The sequence below is a fragment of the Eucalyptus grandis genome, chromosome 8, assembly GCF_016545825.1.
Source record: "Eucalyptus grandis isolate ANBG69807.140 chromosome 8, ASM1654582v1, whole genome shotgun sequence".
Lineage (NCBI taxonomy): Eukaryota > Viridiplantae > Streptophyta > Magnoliopsida > Myrtales > Myrtaceae > Eucalyptus > Eucalyptus grandis.
Genome location: NC_052619.1, coordinates 17,623,619 through 17,644,434, shown reverse-complemented (window position 1 = coordinate 17,644,434; position 20,816 = coordinate 17,623,619).

Here is a 20,816-nt window from a genome sequence, read left to right as displayed (position 1 = left end):
AATATATAGCTAGTGTTTGTTCGTGAAGTAATGAGATTGTGCATGCTATCATTTGCTCTTTTATATTTAATGGATGAGTACTTTTCGGGGATGTGGTGCAATTATGAGCGCCCCACATAAAAGTCCATTTCAATTTAAAAGAAAAAATGAAACCATTCTCCCGAGAAAACAAAAAACTTGTAGCTGAGCACATACTGTTGTAAAATATCGCGTGGCGAATATATAATAGAGAAGAGATTAAAGAAGAGAAAGCAAGTGAACACTAGAGATAGTAGCAAGATGAGAGAGCTTTATTTCTAGTATCTCACTGTCTGTGTGATTGTATATTGTACATCAAAACTAAACTCCTATTTATAGGAGAACAATAATGTACTTATCATTAATATTAATGTATCGAATGATACATGTACAGGATAAGGGAGTCGAATGTTCATTGTATAGGGAGATGTACTTAGAACATTTGATACAAATGTACCATAATAAGTACATTGGATAAGATTAATATAATGAATATTCATTCATGTATTCTATCCATTCATGTATTTCATAACACTCCCCCTTGAATATTCATCATATTCATTACAAATGTGCATCGAATGATACTGCCTCATTAAAAACCTTAAGCCGGAAAAACCCAGTGGGACAAAAACCGGACAAAAGGGAAAAAGAGTGCAGAGCACACATGTTATGATCTCTCCCTTTTATGGATGCATTAATTGCCTCGTTAAAAACTTTAAGCCGGAAAAACCCTATGGGAAAAAACCAGACATAAAGAAAAAAGAGTGCAATGCATGTATAGCCACTTTTGGGGCTAATCATTATTGTATCTTGTGAACTAGCCACATATCAATGCTGCAATGTATAATTCATAATATCTCCCCCTCAATTGAGCCATATAGCCACTTCGGGGCTAATCAATCTTACATCTTATGAACTCGCCTCATACCAATGCCATATACTAATTTCTCAAAACTTGATGTTGGCAATGATTTGGTAAAAATATCTGCAAGATTATTTATGGATCGAATCTGTTTAACATCAATTTTTCGACTTTCTTGGAGTTCATGAGTATAGAAAAATTTCGGCGAGATATGCTTGGTCCTATCACCTTTAATATATCCTCCCGACTTGTGCAACACAAGCAGCATTATCTTCATAAATTATAGTGGGAGAATTGGTAACCGGTATTAAGCAACAAGAATTATGAATATGTGTTATAACGGATCTTAACCAAACACACTCTCTTCCGGCTTCATATAAAGCAATAATCTCAGAGTGGTTAGAAGATGTAGCTACTAGCAATTGCTTCGTAGAACGCCAAGAAATAGCGGTGCCGTTATAACAAAATAAATACCCGGTTTGGAGAGCGAGCCTTATGTGGATCGGATCTATATCCAGCATCAGCATATCCAACTAAACCGAGTTAGTGGAATCCTTGGAATAATATAATCCCAAATCTATGGTTCCTCGGAGATAACGGAAAATATGTTTAACTCCATTCCAATGTCTCCGAGTTGGCTCAGAACTAAAACGTGCCAATAAATTTACCGCAAAAGCGATATCTGGTCTCGTACATTGTGCCAAGTACATCAAAGCCCCAATTGCATTAAGATATGGTACTTTAGGACCAAGTATCTTTTCATCAGATTCTCTAGGACGAAATGGGTCCTTTTGGGGATCTAGAGACCTTACAACCATAGGGGTACTCAATGGGTGAGCTTTGTCCATGTTGAAACGTTTAAGCAATCTTTCAACATATGCTGATTGATGGACGATTATTCCATTTACTTTATGCTCAAGCTCTAGACCAAGACAAAGTTTGGTTTTACCCAAATCTTTAACTTCAAACTCCCTTTTCAAATATTCAGCAGTTTTAGCTAACTCTTCTGGAGTTCCAATTAAATTTATATCGTCGACATAAACTGCTATAATAGCAAATTCAGTTTCTGATTTCTTAATAAACACGCATGGGCAGATAGGATCATTCTTGTACATTTCCTTAATTAGGTACTCACTTAGGCGTTAATACCGCATTAGACCGGATTGCTTTAATCCGTACAAGGATCTTTGCAATTTTATTGAGAATAAATTGCGGGGGGTGCATGCTTCAGGCATTTTGAATCCCTTAGGAATTTTCATATAAATATCAGAGTCTAATGAGCCATATAGATACGCCGTCACAAAGTCCATAAGACGCATTTCCAATCTTTCAAAGATTGCTAGGCTAATGAGAAAACGAAATGTAATCATATCCATCACAGGTGAATATGTCTCATTATAATCAATCCCAGGTCTCTGGGAGAATCCTTGGGCAACGAGTCGGGCTTTATACCTGACAACCTCATTTTTCTCATTTCGTTTTTGGATAAATACCCATTTATATCCAATGGGCTTTACATTATCGGGGATACGAGTTACAGGTCCAAAAACCTCTCGTTTAGTTAGGGAAGCTAATTCAGCTTTAATTGCTTCCTCCCACTTAGGCCAATCTTGCCTTTCACGACATTCAATAATAGATTGCGGCTCACAATCATCATCCATAATTTTATGAGCAACTGAGAATGCAAAAGCATCATCAATGATGATTTCATTCCGATCCCAAATTTCATTACAATATGTAATGGAATTCTCTCAAGTATTCAGGGCTAGTGCTCATTTCATGGGTTTGCGCCTCTTCGGGGGCAATAAGCTCTTTGGGAGCAAGCACAACGCCGAGGCTCTTGGAGCAGATTCCCCGATTCTTTCCCCTTCGTTTTCGAGGAGCAGTATCTTTTGATCCTATCGGTCTACCATGCTTCAAGTGTGGGGGATTTTGATCCATTTTAGCCTGTTCTTCGGGAACAGCTATCCTAGCTGGAGCATTTGCAGCTGGAATATGAGACTTCGTTACCTTAGTAGCATCATTAAATGCGTTAGGAAATCTATTGGCCATAGCTTGTAAATGGATTATGCGCTGCACCTCGTTTTCACATTCAGGAGTCCTTGGGTCTAATTGAGATAAATTTTTCTCATTCTAGGAGAAAACCTTAACTTTTTTTTTGTTTTGCGGTCATGGAAGTTGTAGGTATCCCAATTGATGGAAACATAGTCTCATCGAAATGACAATCCGCAAACCTAGCGGGCAAAAAGATCACCAGTAGTTGGTTCCAAGAACCTAATGATAGATGGTGAATTAAACCTAACATAAATGCCCAAACGGCGTTGGGGACCCATTTTCGTCCTTTTTGGCGGTGCTACGAGCTTTGTACTGCACAACCAAAGGTGCGTAGATGTGAAATATCTGGTTCATAACCAAGAACCATTTGAAGGAGATTGTAAAATACTAGCGGTGGGCGTAATCTTATTAGAGCTGCCGCATGCAAACTGCATGACCCCATGCTGTATCATTGAGAGTCGTTCTCAATAATAGAGTGTGGGCAATGATTTGGATACGTTTAATCAAAGATTCTACCAATCCATTTTGAGTATGAACATATGCAACCGGGTGCTGAACCTCGATTCCGAGTGAACCACAATATGTATCAAAACTCTTTGATGTAAATTCACCAGCATTATCCATCCTTATGCTTAATTGGATAATCAGGAATTGTGCCCGAGCTTTATAATCTGCCAAGTAAACGTGCAAATACGACATTGCGCGTAGATAATAGGCAAACATGGGACCATCTACAGGATGCATCCACTAATACCATAAAATATCGAAATGGTCCACTTGGTGGTTGTATTGGTCCACAAATATCACCCCGAATTCTTTGCAAGAATAAAGGAGATTCAAAATTAACCTTTGTTATAGAAGGTTTGATAATGAGCTTTCCTTGTGAGCAAGCCTCACAATTATAATCTTTGGACAACAATACCTTTATATCATTTAAAGGGTGCCCTTTTGTATTTTGAATTATCCTACGCATCATTGAAGTGCCAGGATGACCAAGGCGATCATGCCACAGTCCAAAGCGATCGGGGCTTACCAATCTCCAGGATATGGTAGCGTAGGTTTCAACAGCTTTAATCATGACACAATACAAACCCATAGAAGAAGCTTCTAGCTTCTCATGGATGGTCTTCAGGCCCATCTTATAAGAGGAAATGCCAATGTATTCCTTATCTTGTTCATAAATAGTCTCAATATGGTACCCATTATGGCGTACATCTTTGAAACTGAGCAGATTCCTTTTGGATCAAATGCTTAGAAACGCATTCTCAATATGCAGGATTGTGCCATTTGGCAAAATAATTGTAGCATTCCCAAAACCATCAATAATCAGAACAGGACCTGATATTGTATGGATTTGTGCCTTACGCAATGTCATACTCGAGAAAAAGCGTCTACTACAAAATATAGTATGTGTTGTTGCACTATCAAGCAAACAAACATCTTCCTTTTTCTCGGTATTTTCCATTTGCATTTATATTGACAACTTCAGGTGTCAAGTATCATAAAAGTTGCATATTAGTTATATAGTCAAATAAAATTTCAAAGATAAATATTATATAAGGTTCATAAGTATTTCATAAAGAACAATTAAAAAAAGTAATACATTTAAAGTGAAACAACATAAATTTCAAAGTTCAAATTATTATCCACCAATCTGATTCATCAAAGTAATCAGAGGTCCTCAAAGAAATCAAAGACATCCAATGATGCATTTGCTACTTCAGGAGCAAGAGGAGTCCCCCCAACGGAGATATTGTTGGCCTCAATAGTGGTTATGGCAGTAGGATTGATTTCAATGGCATGAGATTCACCGCGCTTGCCCGTATTCTTTAAAGATGCCTGGTATAGGTCAACAAAATGTTTTGGCGTACGACAGTACGTGACTGCCCAGTCATGCCACAACGATGGCAAATACTTTCATTAATCACCTTCTTTGGCTTATTTTCTTTGCCATGATTCAGGCCAAAGTTTGATTTCCTAGGGCGGTTAAATTTCTTGCCATCCCTTCTAGGATTATGTTCTTGCCTGCACTTATAGCCCTTAGAATGGCCAGTATTTTTCTCAAAGTTAGCATGTGCTTCAGGCAATGCTTTTGAGCCAGCAGGTCTAAGATCATGATTTTTGAGCAGCAATTCATTAGTTTGCTCGGCAGTAAGAAGCACAGAAATTAATTCAGAATGTGGCAAACTGCGTTGCGGTATTGCTGTTGCAATACAATATTTGAAGCATGGAAGGTGGAGAAAGTTTTCTCAAGCAATTCTGCATCAGTGAGTTTGATACCGCATAACTCTAATTAGAAACGATATCAAATAAAGCAGAATTATAGTCGAGACTGATTTAAAATCTTGCAGTCTGAGATTTTGCCAATCATATTGTGCTTGAGGGAGGATAACGGTTTTTGTATGATCATACCTATCCTTCAACCTCCTCCACAAGATATGCGGGTCTCGAACGGATAAATATTGAGTCTGCAGGCTCTCATGCAAATGACGACGAATAAAAATCAGCGCATTTGCTTTATCCTTTTCATTTGAGGTTCCATCCTCTGTAATTGTATTGGCGAGACCTTGCCCTTAGAGGTGCATTTCCATGTCAAGGCACCAGGATAGATAATTCTTTCCACTCACTTCCAGGATGTGAAATTTGGGCTTTTCAATATTTGCCATAATCCTTGCAAAAATAAATCCTTAAATTAATTAAAAGGATTTCCAAATATCCACCGCTACTTCAGGAGCAGAGGGATACTTTTAGATTTGAATTTTTGGCTTCGGGCCAAGAAAAATAAAAATGAAGAATTGATAGAAGAAGATGAAGTATAAGTTGATCAATAAAAAGAATACCCACCTTGCAAAAATCACTTACTCAATCGGTAGATCCTCGTGCTGATAACGTGTTGTAAAATATCGCGTGGCGAATATATAATAGAGAAGAGATTAAAGAAGAGAAAGCAAGTGAACACTAGAGATAGTAGCAAGATGAGAGAGCTTTATTTCTAGTATCTCACTGTCTGTGTGATTGTATATTGTACATCAAAACTAAACTCCTATTTATAGGAGAACAATAATGTACTTATCATTAATATCAATGTATCGAATGATACATGTACAGGATAAGGGAGTCGAATGTTCATTGTATAGGGAGATGTACTTAGAACATTTGATACAAATGTACCATAATAAGTACATTGGATAAGATTAATATAATGAATATTCATTCATGTATTCTATCCATTCATGTATTTCATAACACACGAATTTATTTCCAAAAGTTTTAAAGAAAAAAAAAAAAAAGAACAGTTGGCCAAGTTTATTTAAAAAATGATTGTTAGGCAAGAAATAGAAAAAAAAATGAAGTGTCGGGTTTGGATGCCAAAATTTATTTGCCCAATAAAACAATGAGGTTTTAAACTAGGTGCATGCAAAGTTTGATGGAATAATTTTGAGTACGAGAGCACGTACGAATTTATTCGAAAGCTTTAAAGAAAAAAAAATGAGCTGTCGGGTTTGGATGCCAAATTTTATTTTCTTAATAAGACAATGAGATTTTAAACTAGGTGCGTGCAAAGTTTGATGAAATAATTTTGAATACGAGAGCATGTATGAATTTATTTCCGAAAACTTTAAAGAAAAGAAAAAGTTGGCTAAATTTATTTCAAAAAGGGTTGTTGGGCAAGAACTAAAAAAAAAAAATGAAGTGTCGGGTTTGGATGCCAAATTTTATTTTCCCAATAAGATAATGAGGTTTTAAACTAGGTGCGTGCAAAGTTTGATGAAATAATTTTGAATACGAGAGCATGTATGAATTTATTTCCAAAAACTTTAAAGAAAAGAAAAAAGTTGGCTAAATTTATTTCAAAAAGGGTTGTTGGGCAAGAAATAAAAAAAAAATGAAGTGTCGGGTTTGGATGCCAAATTTTATTTTCCCAATAAGATAATGAGGTTTTAAACTAGGTGCGTGCAAAGTTTGATGGAATAATTTTGAGTACAGGAGCACATACGAATTTATTTCCAAGAGCTTCAAAGGAAAAAAAAAAAAAAAGACCAGTTGGCCAAGTTTATTTCTAAAAGGGTTCTTGGGCAAGAAATAGAAAAAAAATGAAGTGTCGGGTTTGGATGCCAAATTTTATTTGCTCAATAAAAAAATGAGATTTTAAACTAGGTGCGTGCAAAGTTTGATGGAATAATTTTGTGTATGGGAGCAAGTACGAATTTATTTCCGAAAACTTTATAGAAAAATAAAATTTGGCCAAGTTTATTTCAAAAGGGTTGTTGGACAAGAAATAAAAAAAAATGAGGTATTGGGTTTGGATGCCAAATTTTATTTTCCCAATGCAAATTTTGATGGAATAATTTTGAGTAAGGAAGCACGTACAAATTTATTTTGAAATCTTTAAAGAAAAAAAAGTTGGCCAAGTTTATTTCAAAAGGGTTGTTGGGTAATAAAAAAAAATGAGGTGTCAAGTTTGGATGCGAAATTTTATTTTCTCAATAAAACAATGAGGTTTTAAACTAGGTGCGTGCAAAGTTTGATGGAATAATTTTGAGTACGGAGCACATACGAATTTATTTCGGAAAGCTTTAAAGAAAAAAAAAAAATTGGCTAAGTTTATGTCAAAAGGGTTGTTGGGCAAGAAAAAAAAAATGATGTGTCGGGTTTGGATGCCAAATTTTATTTGCTCAATAAAACAATGAGGTTTTAAACTGGGTGTGTGCAAAGTTTGATGGAATAATTTTGAGTACGGGAGCACGTATGAATTTATTTCGAAAGTTTTAAAGAAAAAAAGAGTTGGCCAAGTTTATTTCAAAAGGGTTGTTGGGCAAGAAATAAAAAATAAATGAGGTGTCGGGTTTGGATACCAAATTTTATTTTCCCAATAAGATAATGAGGTTTTAAACTAGATACATGCAAAGTTTGATGGAATAATTTTGAGTACGGGAGCACGTACAAATTTATTTCTGAAAAATTTAAAGAAAAAAAAAGTTGGCCAAGTTTATTTCAAAAGGGTTGTTGGGCAAGAAATAAAAAAATGAGGTGTCGGCTTTGGACGCAAAAATTTATTTTCTCAATAAGATAATGAGGTTTTTAAACTAGGTGCGTGCAAAATTTGATGGAATAATTTTGAGTACGGGAGTACATACGAATTTATTTTCGAAAGCTTTAAAAAAAAGTTGGCCAAATTTATTTCAAAGGGTTAATACCTAGAAAACCCTAAACTGGTACACTTGTAACAAATTTACTCCAAACTATTTTTTTGACCATAAAAAACCCCAAACTGGTATACATTTGACAAATTTACCCTAAACTGGTACACTTGTGACAAATTTACCCTCTGTTAGTTTTAGTTAAATTTTCTTGTTAAATTATAAAGTTAAATGACACGTGACAATTGACCAGTATACCAATTTGGGATTTTACAATTTATTTGTCACAGTTTACAATTTTTGTGATTTTTTTGTGGTATTAATCTAATTTAGTGAAGGGTATATTAGTCACAAATTTTACCAGTTTGGGGTTTTGTGTGGTCAAATAAATTAGTTTGGGGTAAATTTGTCATAAATATATCAGTTTAGGGTTTTTTATAATTAGTTTGGGTAAATTTGTCACATATGTACCAGTTTAGGGTTTTTCATGGTCAAAAAATAATTTGGAGTAAATTTGTTATAAGTGTACCAGTTTGGGGTTTTCAAGGTGTTAACCCTATTTCAAAAAAGGTTATTGGGCATGAAATAAAAAAAAAATGAGGTGTCAGGTTTAGATGCCAAGTTTTATTTTCCTAATAAAACAATGAGGTTTTAAACTAGGCGCGTGCAAAGTTTGATGGAATAATTTTGAGTATGGGAGCACATACAAATTTATTTCAGAAAACTTTAAAGAAAAAAAAAAGGAAAAACAAGACTAAAGGTATTGAATATGCCTCTGTAAGCTCTGGTCAACAACTTATTCTGCATTCACTCACAAATCACAAGGTCATTTGCTACAAATACAAAGCATGAATTGCAATAAATAAACATAATAACAAATTGGGTGTGGCAAATCTAATGACGATAGATACAACCCTAACTATAGTCCAAGAGAAAACCATAATAATGTATATGTGCTTCCTCACTTGCTCAATAACTGGCTCCTTCAATGGATAGTGTGTCTCGTTACAATTCCAAATCTAATTCTCCATCTAGAACTGAGTGGAAGTTCTATCTAAGGGTAGGCAAAACTCTCACAAAGGAGTCTGCTAAAGAATTGTCCCTTTTCATGCTTGACTCAGTGATTTTACATCAACAAGGCTAAGGTAAATTAATCCACTATCAGCTGTTCTCGGTGCAGTTTGCATTTGTACCATGCTGGGTGCAATGACGATACCCAACAGAATGACGAAATTCTCGAATCTCTTTAAAACCACTGTTACTTGCCTGCAACAACCATTCATCCTCCTCATAAATCAAATATGGTGCCTTGCCTACCTCTCTCGACGGCAACTTCACGGCCCCCTTCAGAACATGATGCTCCCAGCCTTGAACATCTATTTTGACGAGAAGAACCGGTTCTGACTCTGGTATCACTTCGTCTAGTGGGATGGACCTTACTTGAAGTTATATTTCTTCATTGGACTTGAATGCCAACTCGGCACGGTTGATGAGACAGCAGATTGTCGAGCGGCCAACCAACCGAAAAACATCGGTCAGCGTGGACATGATCAGCACAACAAAAAGCATAGTCGATACCAACAATAAAAGAATAATTGTGCTCTCAATCTTCTTATAAGAATGATTGCATCAATATCAGGAATTCAAAACATGATCAAATCATATGACATACGGAATTTGGAAGGAGCTAATGCGAGATTGAATTCAAAACATGATCAAATCATATGACATCCGTGCTCATGGATGATATATACAAAATCCCTCAAGTATAATATAAAATCCACAACATAGGCAAGCCAAAATTGCTGCAATTGCAATGAGATTTAGGTGATCCAAACGAGCTTTGGAAAATCTGAACGAGAAGTATATTAGGAACACCATATACCTAACAAACTTTGTCAACGAACCAAAGGCACCAACTCAAAAGTAATATATTCTTCCCAAATGAGCCAAAAGCAGCAACTCAAAGCAATATATTCTTCCCAAATGAGCCAAAAGCAGCAACAATACCAAAATTTCTAGGCGAGATAGAGACATTCTACGCGAGACCATCCACAAACTCATGTCAACAATTTGCCCAGCCATCCAATTCAACAACCACAAACCCATTACTGTGACAAATCCATGTCAACGAAATTTAAAACAAAATTCAAATAAAATCAAGACAACATAAATATAAAGCACCACAATTTCAAGAAGACAATCAAGGCGTTCAATGAGCGTCAAGTAAGCAGGAAAATCTAAGCAAGCATCAAATGTAGGCGTAGGGCGAGCATCGGACGAAGATGTTGGGTGAGTCGAGCGTCGGACGAAGGCGTCGGGCTGACGCACACGTTGGATGGAGACGTCAAGCGAGCGTCGGCCAGAAGGATTGGATGGAGGCTTCGAACAGAGGTGTTGGGGAGCGTTGGCTGGAGGGGTTGGACGGAGGCGTCGAGCGAGGCGTTGGGCAGCGGAGGCCAAGGGTTTCGACGGAGGTGTTGAACGGAGGCATCCACCAGAATCAATGTCAGGCACCATGAATCAAGGAAGATCCTCTCAATTTAGGGTTCCCGCTTGATTTTGGGAAAGAACCTAGCCAACCCACGCCCTTTTCTCTTCTGCCTTTTCTCTTTGGCTTTTATTTTTTTTAAAAGCAAAACGACGATGTTTTGCTCTCCGGTGCCATGTCGGCATCGGCAACGCCGACCGACGTTGACTAGAATGCCACATCAGATTTTTCCGACTATGCATGGCCGGATGGACTGAACTGGAACAAAAACAAAATGTTTAGGACTAAATTGGCCACAAAAAAAAAGTTTAGGACTGAATTGGCACAATTGCAATAGGTTTATGACTTTTTTTGGTAAGTTTCCCGCAGGTAAATTCGACATACCTCAGCTGTAGAGAGACCAAGTTCCTCCACTATAGCATCCTGAGTTGGTGATGAATAACCTGCCTGAAAATCCAATGAAACAATTTCTCATTAGATTCAATTAATCACATCCTTTCCATTTTAACCATTACTATTGGACCTGGACTTTTCAAAAAGAAATTGGATTTCCTACTTACGCAAGTCCCGAATTCATAGGAACCGCAAACCGCAATGAATGTGGTGAAATAGACCATCCACGGACGACCCTTATTGGTTCCTTCATCTTTGCCAGCTCAGTCCTTCTCTTGCGGCACAAGGAGCCGCTCTCTTACTCCTTCTCTGTCCCCAGTTTCTTGATTTTCAATGTCCTCGTTAATCACCATGCTAGTTCACCTTACAAAAATGCTCCTTCGTTCTCTATCTTACTACATACAAGGAACTAGCAAATCTATAAGCTCCAGAGAAGATAAGTTCTCTTTCCAATGTGGCTAGTCTGCTTGCTTTATATGGATGAGTCGAAATGAGAAACCCCAAGTGCTAATACGGAAACCCTATCTCCAACTGGTTTATACTCGCGGTTTCTAGGAATTCCTCGCCGACCTCGTCTTGCAAAGCGGCAAGCAACTCTTTGCTTTTCGACTCGCCTCCGTTAATGGTATTGGAATCACTAATGGAACGAGTTGCCAAATACAGCAGGATCACGGATGTAAAGGGATGCATCGCTCTTTATGTGTTGAAAGAAGATATGTTTTGAAGATATGAAATCGGATTGAAGATTGTAATTGATTGGGATTGTAATTATTTTAGGACTAGGAATATTTTTTGGTTGGGAATATTTTCTTTACTTTTTTATTGAATCTTCTTGTATAATATATACATCCCTGTAACAATGTACAATTCAATGAAGAAAATACAATTCCTACACTTTTACTTGAGTTTGTTACATGGTATTAGAGCATGTCTTGATCTTGACATAGTTTCCACACTAGAATCAACCTCTGTTGCTGTAACTCTTCGCATAATAGATCAATCTTCTCTATTTCTTGTTGCTACAACTCTCGCAGAACGAACAAAGATCCGGCAAGAAGTTCTTCATCCAGCTTTCAATTCTTTGTTCAAAATTAATCTGCAAGACAGAATTGTTGCAGAGTTCTTAGGAAATTGTCGTCATGGCAAATCCACAAGCACTTACCTCAGGATCCGGTGATCAGTCTGCAGGAGAAACAACGCCACCACCTCCTCAGATTCATGAATCCTTGGCGATGATCATAGTGTCTCAGGAACAAGTTCAGTCATAGAATGATCCTCAACATGTGCAGTGGGGAACTGCTCCAACTCAGTTTAATATGGGGCAACCCTATTCAGGGCCGCCTTACCAATGGGTACCGTATCCTTGGTACTATGGAACAAGTCCCAATACATCATCGCCGGGTTATCGAGATGGTGTGCGAACTGATGGAGGCCCACCAACTAGCAACAGGGCAGGCGCAACCATCAATCCACAACAGATAGGCAGGTCGACTAAACCGAGTATGGGAACGAATCCCAACCCGGGTCCTTTTTTTCCAATGCGGATTATGCAACCGGATCTGGCGGATCGGGTTTTGGGGCAAATCCCTACCCAAATCCGCCGCTAGGGTTTCTTCCATACCAAGTCTTCGCTGCCAGCGGCCGGCCGGAGCCTGGCGACCCTCTTTTCACAACTAATGTCGACGAACTAGAACTGAACCTTATCGCTCAACAGTTAACCGGATCGGATAATTACTCAAATTGGTCGCACGAGTTCCGGCGTGCACTGGTAACGAAAGATAAAGAGGGGTTTATTGATGGAACGGTTCTGGTTCCATCTGACGAGCGAAAGGCACGACTCTAGAAGAAATGCAATCAATTGGTCCGAACGTGGATCATAAATTGCATCACTTCCGAGGTCGCGGCCAGTCTTCCCCTGACGGAGGACTCAAAACAGATGTGGGAAAATATCAAAGAGATGTTTGGAAAATTAGATCAAGTGAAAATTTTCTCCTTGACGCAACAGATCTTTGATTTAAAGCAAGGAAATATGATTGTTGTTGCGATTTTTAACAAAATTTCAAGTCTGTGGAACAAATTGGAGGCAGCCGAGGAGAAATTCGACTGGCCAGAACCCATCTTATAGCAATACAAAAAGATGCGGGACAGAGATAAAGAAATACATTTTCTCCTCATATTAAACGAAGCCTACCTTTCGTTTCGGTCACAAATCTTGACCATGGAGCCGATGCCGACCCTTGGCCGCATTTACCAGCTTGCTGTTCAAGAAGAAAGCCAACAGAGAGTAGCCGATTACGGGAAGAATAGCAAGAGTGTGGCTCTGGCGGCGAAGAGGTTTTCTTGCCCGCTACAGAGAGCCATGAGAGGAAGAGAAGCTCTCGAAACCGATTTAGGGTTTCACGAAGAAAACCCTAGGGGGTATCGTTCCATGACAAGCGGCCACAATGCATTTGATAGATTGGACGACTCTCGATCATTCTTTGGAGACGCTGGATCTGACGGCTCTGGAAGCAAGGCGCGGCTTAGGTGCATATAGGCTAAATGGCCCACGCGGCCGTTATCTAGCGTATTCTGATGGGCCGCGAGGTAACTTCCTCGCAATTCATGATGGGCCGTATGGGGCGATGATGGCCCATGCCGTGAACAGGCCCACTTCATTCACAAAAAATAATCAAAAGGGAAAGGGTAAGCTGTACTGTGATTATTGTAAACGGCCACATCACACGGTTGAAAATTGCTGGAAGCTCCATGGTAAACCTGGCGAAAAAGAGAAAGGGAAATTTTCAACTTTTATACAGGTACTGGGTAAATCAACAGACAAATCAATTTCTTATGGGGAATATCAGGAGCTGATGGAAGCTTTAAAGAAGTTGGATGCTTCTGACAAGGCAGGGAGCTTCATAGGTATTTCTCATTGTCTGATGAACTCAATTACAAAGGATGCATGGATTATTGATACTGGAGCTAGCGATCACATTGTCTGCAATCATAAATTTTTTTTCCAATATTAAGAAATTATCCTTTCCTATATCAGTACAACTCCCGAATGGAAACACCACACATGTTGATATGATCGGGACCGTGAATCTTAGCCCACTCATCAGTCTTAAAAATGTCCTTTATGTCCATCGTTTCCAATTTAATCTCATATCAGGTTCTCGAGCCTGTGAAGAAAATTCTTGTCATGCCTTGTTTGACTCTAATAAATGTCTATTTCAGGCCCTTTCGATTGGCAATCTGATGGGCTTGGGTAGAACCTATAAAGGATTGTATTTTTAGATCGATCTTCCAAGCAATTTTAAATCCTCTAATGTTGCTTTCAATAAATCAATGTGTAATGTTGCTAGCAATAAAAATTTCCTTCATCATCAAAGATTGGGCCACACTGCCTCTTTCCCTTGTCCTTAGTGCCCTATTTGTCCTTTGGTGAAACAAACTCGTTCCCCTTTTCAAACTAGTAACACTCGCGTTGACAGCATTTTTTCTTTAATTCATGCTGATGTCTGGGGACCATATCACACCTTGAATCATGACGGTTCACGGTTCTTTCTCACAATTGTGGATGACTTCTCACGTGCCACCTGGGTCTTTCTCATTCAATCAAAAAATCAAGTTCTATCTCACCTTAGAATTTTGATCTCTTTATCCAAAACTCAGTTTGGAAAATCAATTCGTCGCATCCGTACTGATAATGGAAAGGAATTCTTCAGTGGTGAATGTGCTTCTTTTTTTTTTGCTCAAATGGGATTTTGCATGAAAGTACTTGCACCTATACACCACAGCAGAATGGAGTTGTTGAGAGAAAACACCGTCATCTTTTGGAAGTGGCACGGGCCCTTAAATTCCAGGCATCTATACCAGAGAATTTCTGGGGAGATTATGTGGTCACTGCAGCGAATCTAATAAATCGTATGCCATCTAGGATTTTGAAGGGAAGAACTCCATTTGAACTATTATATGGAAAGAAACCAGATTTGAATCATCTTCGAGTGTTTGGTTGTCTCTGTTATGTAACTACAATAGGGCCTCGGGATAAAATGGGCCCTCGTGCTCGGCAGTGCATATTCATGGGGTATGCCAATCTCAAAAAGGGTTATCAAGTTTATGAATAGTCTACTGGGGAATTTTTTATCAGCAGAGATGTGGCTTTTCATGAAGATACTTTCCCCTTCCGGGATTCTGCTTCCACGTCTGGAGACGATGTAGACACTAATCGTAGATTTCTGTCTGAAGAAGATTTATCTTCTGGAGGATCCTATGTTATTACTTCTCCTCCAAGACAACATATAGTGGATGTAGCATCACTTTCACCACCTGATGAGCACTCTACTGTAGATTCAATTGAGATGGATTTCATATAAGAGGAACCTCAAGTGATCAATTCCATCGAATAAGCAAATATTGAAGAACCATCGTTGGAAGTGTTGAATGAGCCACCTCGACGATCTAGTCGAGTCACTCGTCCACCAGCTTGGACAAGATTATGTCTATTCTTCATCAAAATTGTCAGGTACTCGTTACCCTATATCCTCTTATGTGTCTTTTGATCAGTTGTCATCAGAACATTTATGTTGCATTAGTCACATTTCTGAGGAACAAGAACCATCTAGTTATCATGAGGCTGTACATGATCCATGCTGGCAAAAGGCCATGGAAGCATAACTTAAAGCCCTGATTGACAATCACACCTGGGATATCGTATCATTACCTCCTCATCGTAAGCCCATTGGCTGTAAATGGGTATATAAGATTAAATATAAAGCATATGGTTTTGTGGAAAGGTACAAGGCCCGATTGGTGGCCAAGGGGTTCACACAGCGAGAAGGATTTGACTACCATGAGACCTTTTCTCCAGTAGCCAAGGATGTCACGGTTTGCTCTTTCTTGTCAGTTGCTGCTTTTCACAATTAGTCGTTGCATCAAATGGACGTCCACAATGCCTATCTTCATGGTGATCTGGAAGAGGAGATTTATATGGATCTTCCATAAGGATTATGGAGACAGGGGGAGTCTAAGGTATGTCATCTTCTCAAATCTCTTTATGGTTTAAAACAGGCCTCTCGGCAGTTGTATGCCAAGTTTACTAATGCACTCACGGGTCCCGGATTCAAGCAATCCAAGCATGATTATGCTCTCTTCACTTGGACAAAAGGTACGTCATCTATTTACTTGATGATTTATGTTGACGACATACTTATTATGGGAAATGATGATTCCATTTTGTGAGGAAGCTTAAGGAGTATCTACATTCCTCTTTTCATATCAAAGATTTAGGGCCACCTAAATACTTTCTTGGAATAGAGAGAGCTCGTTCTGATCAGGGGATTTCTCTTAGCCAAAGAAAATTTGTGATGGAGATTATATCAGAAGCGGGATTATTAGGATGCAAACCGGTAGTCATTCCTATTGAACATAATACAAAGTTAACCAGTGTTGATTATGATGCTGGGATGTCTTTCTCTAACGATCCATTACTAAAGGATCCGACAAGTTATCAGAGACTTGTTGAAAAACTTATCTATCTCACCATGGCTAGGCCAGACATTTGCTATGCTGTACAGACTCTTAGCTAGTTCATGCACAGTCCAAAGCAATCTCACATGAATGTAGCCTTGAAGGTGGTAAAATATCTGAAGAGATGTCCAGGGCTAGGGATACTTCTTTCTCGAAAGTGCAATATGGAGATGAAAACCTATTGTGATTCGGATTATGCTACATGTCCCATGAGTAGGAGATCTATTACTAGTTTCTGTATTAAGTTTGGGGAGTCATTGCTTTCATGGAAGACAAAGAAGCAATCCATTGTATCATTATCATCAGCAGAAGCTGAGTATCGATCTATGGCAAAGACTGTCTATGAGGTGGTATGGTTACGAGGTCTACTTCAGGATCTTGGGATACAAGTTAGAGGTCCGACATTGTTCTTTTGTGATAATGATTCAGCAATCAAACTTGCAGCAAATCCCATATTACATGAGAGGACGAAACATATAGAAGTTGATTGCCATTTTACACGAGAGAATATCAAAGAAGGTATCTTCGAAACAAGAGGGATTAGAACCATGGAGCAACCTGTGGATATATTTACTAAACCTCTTTGCCAAAGACAATATACATATCTTCTAAACAAGCTTGGCGTTTTGGATATATACAAACCACTAGCTTGAAGGGGAGTGTTGAAAGAAGATATGTTTTGAAGATATGAAATCGGATTGAAGATTGTAATTGATTGGGATTGTAACTATTTTAGGACTAGGAATATTTTCTGGTTGGGAATATTTTCTTTATTTTTTTATTGAATCTTCTTGTATAATATATACATCCCTGTAATAGTGTACAATTCAATGAAGAAAATACAATTCCTACACTTTTACTTGAGTTTGTTACATTATGGGCAAGGAGTAAGTAAAAACACAGAACTGGATTTTCTCAATGACACAGCTCTGGATAAAGACAAAGGACGTATAGACCCCTTAAGTGCCTTAACTTTGCCCAAAGGGACACTTAAGTGCCATAACTTACGAAAGGTACACTTAAGTACCAAAATCGGAGCAAAAGGGATCACTTGAGTGACAATCCGGCCAAAATCCGGCCAAATTGCATTCGTGGCATTTTCTGGCGATTTTCGGCAACTTCTTTTACTGATGTGGCAAATGTTTTTTTTTTTTTTTTTTTAAAAGCTTTCGTGGATGACAAAAATGACGTCGTCCATCCACATTGAGTGCACTGAACTAAACGACGTCGTTTAGGTCATTGTGTGATGACCTAAACGCCGTTCCTCCCCATCTGCATTGACAGTCGATCTCAGGCCCTTCTCTCCGTCGCCGTTCACGCCTAGAGCTGGTCATCGGTCGCCGTCGTCAGTCGCCGCTATTGGTCGCTGTCGCGGCTCACCGCTCACCATCGTTGGTCGTCATCACTGCTCACCATCGTCGCTCGTCCAGGTTCGACCCCTTCTCCCCCTCCCCTATGATGAAATTAGGGCTCGATTATTTAATTAGGGCTCGCTCGATTATTTAATTAGGGTTGGCTGACCTAAACGCCGTTCCTCGCCGTCCGCGTTCACAGTAGATCACATGCCCTTCTCTCCATCGTCGTTCACGCCTAGAGCTGGTCATCGGTCGCCGTCGTCAGTCACCATTGTTGGTCGCCGTCGCCGCTCACCGCTCACCATTGTCGGTCGTCCAGGTTTGGCCCCTTCTCCCCCTCCCTTGTGGTGAAATTAAGGCTCGATTATTTAATTAGGGCTCAATTATTTTATTACAACTTTGATGGAATTTGTGTTGATACACTTCAACTGAAACTTGCTGACATTACACAAAGAGACCGGATTTCTCATTATTTTGGTGAATTTTTCTTTCAAGCCAATGTCAGAGTATGTGATTGTTAGATTACTGTCTATGCATCTCCTTAAGAGCATCCTAGTAAAGCAGGTGACCAATGCCATTATGAGAAAAAAACTAAGTTCTTGAACCACCCTGCTTGTGAGAGTATATAGGGTATGTCCTTGAACCACCCTGTTTGTGAGGCTGTATAAGGTATGTCCTTGAACCACCCTGCTATGATTGCTATATAGGGTATGTTTATCAATTCAAAACCCTGTTGTGATTGCTGTATAGGGTATGTTTATCAATCCAAAATCCTGAATAAGAACATAATCCTGCTGTGATTTGATTAAGTTGATGTCAGAGTATGCTATGCTTTGATTTGCTTAAGTTAATGTACATTCTCTCACATCGCACGTTTAGTGCAGTAGACATGCTTGGGCTATGATTGCTGTGGGGACCTCTGTTTTTGGTTAATATTTTAAGGGAAGGGAAGGCAAATAATTAAAGTGCCGACCTCTTTTTTGGCTTTTTTGGCTGTCATGTAGGGGCATATTGTCAGTGTGGGGACCTCTATTTACTAAAGTCCATAAGAGTGGGGGGACTCCCATGTGCAATTGTCTAGTAGTCCCAAAAACTAATGATTCTTTTTCTTGTTCTTGGTGCAGTAATGGCGCATGACAAGGATTATGTCGATGTTATAATTTGCTACAATGGGGAATTTGTGATTGGGGAGGATGAGTGGGAGTATGAGGGTGGAAATGAGGGCACCATCTTTGTGGATATAAAGAAGGCATCTTATATAGGATTTCTTAGGGATATAAATACTTATTTGCCTTGTAAAGTTCAGAAGCTGCTATATTGTATTCCTGGGAAAGACTTAAGAGATGGTTTGAGATGCTTAGAAGATGATACTGGTCTTAGGGATGTTCTATAACATTATCTTCATGGTGAAGAGGTAAAAATATTTGTTGAGTACAATAGTGAAAGTGAGGATGAAGATGATGATGGAGAGAGCGCCGAAGTAGGATAAGAAGGAGATGGTATTCAAGGTAGTACTGACGTTAGGGTCGAAGGAGGGCAGGATAAATATGATGGATATGAGAGAAGTGCAGATGCAATTCATCAAAGTGATGATGACATAGGTGATATCACATTATCTGGATTAGATTGGGAAGTAACTGAATCAACTGATGATGATGATGGAGGGTTGCCTGCTGAAAATTTTATAAGTGATGACAATGACGAGGAGCTTGTACAGTCAAGAATACAGCGAAGGGATTTTTTGACAGCTAAGTTTGCAGCTTTGCAAGTAGCCAAGGAAGTTCTAAACAGACCCGAAGGCCCTACAGATGCTGGTGCTGTTGGCAAGGAGACTGACTATGAAGAAAGCGTCGAGAATGCTACTTCCCAGGATGAGCTTGAAGAAGATGAAGGACTGTGCATAGAAGGAAAAGGAAAAGTAAGTTTCCTTCTTATGATCCATCCGTTGCCTCTCCTACTTTGTCAAGTAGGCATGAAATTTCATGATGCTAAACAATTTGGGAAGCTATATGAAGATCTCCATTGCTGCACAAAGGAACATTGACTTCATTAGAAACACTAAGACCTTTGTAAGAGCTAGGTGTTCACAGCAAAATTGTCCATAGAAGATCTATGGTGCATTTGTTAGGAGAACTGGATCTTTCCAGATTAGAGCCTACCAAGAGGAACATACTTGTTCCATTAATTTTGAGAATAAAAGGGTAACAAGTGCATGGTTAGCACTTCTTTGAATTGATTAGGCGATGCCTCGGATGAATACTACTCGATTCAAGATGCTGGTGAAGGAGCGGGTAGGCATCAATATATCTAAGAATCAATGTAAAAGATCGAAGCAAAAGGTGATGAAGATACTCATTGGTCAGTACATTGGTGAATATGGATAGTTGTGGGACTATGCTTGGGAGTGTAGGCTGTAAAATCCTAGAAGTAGAGTGTATCTTGAGGTCGTGGAGAGACCATTTCTTGATATTGGGATGAAGTTCAATAAATTCTATGTTTGTTTCGATGCATGCAAACGAGGTTTTTTATCTGGTTGTAGACGGATTATAGGATTGGACGGGTATTTTTTGAAGGGCTTGTGCAAGGGAGAATTGCTGGCCGCAATTGGAAGAAATGCAAACAACCAAATGTTTCCCCTGACTTGGGCTGTTGTGAAGGTAGAGAACAAGGACAATTGGTCCTGGTTCCTAAAAAAATTGATGACTGATTTGGAGATAACAAATGGGGCCGGGTGGGCGTTCATGAGCGACCAACAAAAGGTAATGTTTGCTTTTTAAAAAAATTTGTCACTTGTTTGCTTTTTGATATCAACATGTCATTTGCTTACATTTTTTTTATATTTTCAATTATTGTAGGGACTTGTTCCAGCAATAGCTGAGCTGTTGCCTTATGCTGAACATCGAATGTGTGCGCGACACATATACGCAAATTGGGCAAAGACCTATAAAGGGGACAAGTTGCAGTTGCAATTTTGGCAACTAGCAAAG